Genomic DNA, 4568 nt, shown 5'->3' on the forward strand with positions numbered 1-4568 from the left:
TTGTCATCCTTACTGTCATATCTGGTTTCAATGTAGGGTAAGGTCACTGGGGTAGGGCACGTGCCTTCCACTGTGTATATAGAGCTCCTGTGAGTGGGAGTATGGGAAAGAAGGGGAGAGAGTACACTTTTTTAGATCTTTGGAGGATAAATAATAAAGCAATAATAACATGTCGTAAAATAAATGCTATCAACTGATACTTACACAGTCTTTTATTTAAACTCTTTACTGTGTTCAGCATAATTATAGTACTGCTGAGCAAAACATAGGTGGACAGAATATTAATTCTTTTATTACTATCTTGCTCTACCACCTATTCACAGACAGCCTACACCCTGCAGGTCTAAAATAATGAGTCTATATATTAGTACATTCTGTAAGCACTGATGAACTGTGACCATCCATGGAAAGGAGAACTTTCTGTGTGTCCGCACAATTTTTACAATACGTTTAGGAGCCACCCAGCAATGTGGGTCAGCTCAGCCCGAAATGTGATAGCTGATGTTGTAGAAGTGTCATGGAGCTGGTGACATGTATAGTAAAACACAGCCTGCAGAGGCAAAATCTAGAGTCCAGGTTGTTGGGTTTTTTACTCAACTCTTTATATATTAGAAATAAATGAATTACCCAAATAAACCACAGATATCCAGGGACATGGAATGGGATATTACCCCCTGAGACAGACTCAGAGGCAGAAATGCTGAAAAGAAATTAACTGGGACTCCAACCGAGTAAAGACAAAGGAGAAAGAGATTAAAGCAGTAAAATTATTTAGAAGTGAGTGTGACAGAAAGGAGAATAAATTCACTGTAAAATCCAACCGACCACAAGTGAGTTCTGTTTCTTCCCAGTGTCCTGTGTATTGCAACATCCCCTGCCCACAGTTTTCCTACATGTCTTATCTGAATTCTCCAGCTTCACAATGAGCTCTTTCTTGTTGTGAGGAATCCAATTGTCACGAGAGGCGACTACAATTCAGATGGCAGTGGTTAAAGTCCTGGCATCTCTCTACCTATTACAATACAGATTCACAGCTCAGCATAAGCTGAACAAATTCACTCCTTGTAGTAGCTGGACTTACACTAACAGACATGTTTCAGCTTTTCAACAAATGTACATATACGTAACACTTAGGCCACAACTTTTGCAGGTAACGCCTTAGCTTCACTATAACTAAATGTTTAATACGTATTTTAGGCATCACTTTATGTAAAGTAAATCTTGTTGCTCTCCTGTCTGATATTTGTGTGTGTTTTTCAAAGAAAAACAAGGCAGACGGCAATAGGGAGTTGAAAGCCAGAGACTGCCATCTCACTTGCTGTCTTTTTTTTTTCTTTTTATAAATTGCAACACTTCAATATTAATTTTTTTTTAAAATGCACTCTCACATGGAAACAAGCTTATCAACCGACATGAGGAACAAGGAATGAAATTAAACTGAAGGCAATGTAATCCGTAGAGGCAGACAGAACAGGTGTTCTGCAGGCAAAATCTTCTCCTCTCTTATTTAACTATTTATTTTGAGGATGTATATCTGTAGTCTTAGACCCTATCACTCTGGTAGTGATAACGCTTTACATAAACATGTTAAGTGAAACAAGGAGTACATCCTTTTTTCTTTTTTTTTTTTTTTTTTTTCTTAGAATTTTTAGAGATTATCTACAGTTTTTACCTTTGCTTTCTGTTGAAATCATAATTTCAGGTGATTATATAAAAGTGTATCAATCTTCTTGGTGGTGCCAGTATGGATGGCAATAAATGGATTTTATTTGGTTTGTTTCGTGATTCTATAGTTGGAACATGTAATATCAGAGCTTCCCATTTTCTCCTGAATTTACATACAGTCCTATTGTCCCTCTCATGTGAGCTGCAATACTTTCTTAATTAGCATATGTTGTTAATATGTTCATTAAATTCATGTCACATTGTAATTAATCTGAAAATGATGTCATTTCTGCAGAACCTACAACCTCATTATGTTCACAGTATGTACATCACAGCCATGTTATTTCTGAAAGAGGTATGTCACTATTTGGTTATTAATCAAGGAGTCATTTCTGTCCAATATACAGTGATTAACTCTTTACAAGAAATAATTCTGAACTCTTGGAATAAGAACCTAAGCAGTAAAGTTATTACATACTTCAAGAAAAAAAAAAAATAAAATCAGTGCATAGTAGTACTTTTTTATTTAGTACTCTTAATAGTCCATACCAAAAAAGACAAGTTAGATTCAGCTCACTGAGGTCAATATATAAGGCTGAGCAGCATCACAAATTTAGGAGTAGCTAGTAACTACGAATTTCCAAACAGAACGAGGATATTTGATTTCTAAGGAGTAAGATGAGGGTGAATCTGGTTTTAAAGTAACACAGAGCAAAAAAATTATTTTCCCATGAATAGTTGTCTGTATTGTGGAGATGAATTAGAATTATTCTAATTGAGTATTGCTAAAAAACACAGTATGTGTCCAGAGCAGTACAAAATATTTCGGCCCACTGTTTCATTTTCAGAAATTTGTAACAAAATAAAAAATGTAGAAAACGATTTTTACTTCTAGGTAAATGCTAACTCCTCTGATAAACATTTTTTTTTACAATGGTGCAAGGTTTATTTCTTTTTTGATGTAAATGAATGTTCTTTTCTGTCAGATTTTCTGGAGTGATTTCCATCAGGTGCCTATCTATAAATGTAAGAAAATTAACTGTCATCATAAAAGAAGTATCTGATAGGTGGCTTTTTTTGAAAATTGGGAGAAATAAACTAAGATGATCAACTACATAAATGTACTTATAAGAAATTTGTGATTGTTACTGGCAGGGATTAACATATAGCAGAAATGTAACAGAAATTCCCCATCTGACCGTTACCAAATACCGTGACTTTGAGTGGGCCCAGATTTCACACTCAACATTTGGCATCTGAACAGCTGATCACTAGTCTATCAGCTACTGCCCATGCAGATTTCATGCTGCCTCAGGTCCTGGGTCCTTCGTAGGAATCACAGCAAACAGAAGGCACAGTCCATATACCTTCAGTTTTTAAGGAGCAGCTTTGCAGCGGCGATCAAAGGAGGCATCAGTGAATAAGCGCATTGTAATAATTTATAGTATGGCTCTATGTAAATATTGATAGCTGATAAGGTACTTCAGCAAAATGTTTCTCAGAAAGAGGAAGATGGAATGGTGAATTTTGGGAAAGGAAGTGATGCTTGGCAAGGCACTTTTGAAATTCTTTCTCGAAACCATGCATATCATAGACATAATCCTTTTCCTTTACTTTTCTTCAGAATTAAGGGGACAGAGAGCTTAGGCTGCAGCCTGCTAGTAACAACAGTGCAGCAAACAGGCTTCATAGTTCTGAGAGGAAACTCAGCAGATTTATGAATGGGTTTATTGGTGTGGTTGCCTGCCACAGCAGGGAAAGGATTCACTGCCCCCGGAGGCAACTTTCCAGTCCTGTGCCAACTCATATGATTATTTAGATCCTCGAAAAAGACTCTCTGAAGCCCTGTAGTGGCAGAGGGAAAAGGAGGACCGAAGTTTCAAGTAGTTGTAGAGGTAGACAGGATGTAAAAGGAAAGGAAACTCAAAAAACAAATATGTGGTATAACCTAAATAAATATTTTTGTTTTGTTTTTAAACAGAATTCGGATTAATGTCTTCATGTCCATCCGAAGAATAAATTCTGCACAGCACAAATAAATGTCTGTCAAGTGATCAGAAATCTGTTTCCCCTTTGCCGTAGCAGGTTCTGACACAAGTCAGTGTCACTGCAGGTCTAATAGCTGCACTTATGCAGAAAGTTAACCTGTGAGTATTATTTAAACCATGAACGACAGCAAGCATTCTTACACGCATTAAACTCGTGTATGGACACGCACACACAGCCACGTAGCCGCAAGACCAAGCGCCGGGGGCCCCGCACCTTGCGAGCCCCGCACCCCAGGGAGGAGCCGCAGGGCCCCGCGCGGCGCTCCCGGCGGCACCGCCGCTCAGCCCCGCCCGCCGGGCCCGCAGCGGTGCGAGGTTGCTCTGGACGTTGGTTTACCCAGAGGGATAACTCGGGGTCTGCAGGAAACTGAGCAGTATTGAGGCTGGTGCATCCACTAAACACTTGGACAAGGGATGAGTTACAGCTTCCCGCTGTGTAACCGCCAGTTTTATTCTTTGAAGAGTTTGTAGAGCTAAGCGGACCGCTCCGGGTTGCGAGGCGAGAGAAGGGAGTGTGTAAACGCAGGGGTGTGAGAACAAAGGAAATAAAAGTCGGAAGGTATCTATGGGTCTGGCAAGGACACGTGCTGCTGCCAACTTCAGCCGCAGCGGGAAGAGGGACGGCGACGCGTTCCTGCCCCCGAGAGGGGCAGAGGCAGCTCCGTCCCCGCTGCCTCAGCCCGGCCCGGGGCAGGTCCCGCCCGGGGCGGCCGCTCTCCCGCCCGGCACGCACCGCCCGCAGCCTGAAGGGCAGACCCAGGCGCGGCGCCCTGCGCCTCCGGACGCCGTTGCCTCCATCCATCCATCCATCCATCCATCCATCCATCCATCCATCCATCCATCCATCCATCCCTC

The sequence above is a fragment of the Chaetura pelagica genome, unplaced genomic scaffold (assembly GCF_000747805.2).
Source record: "Chaetura pelagica isolate M959 unplaced genomic scaffold, ChaPel_1.0 scaffold278, whole genome shotgun sequence".
Lineage (NCBI taxonomy): Eukaryota > Metazoa > Chordata > Aves > Apodiformes > Apodidae > Chaetura > Chaetura pelagica.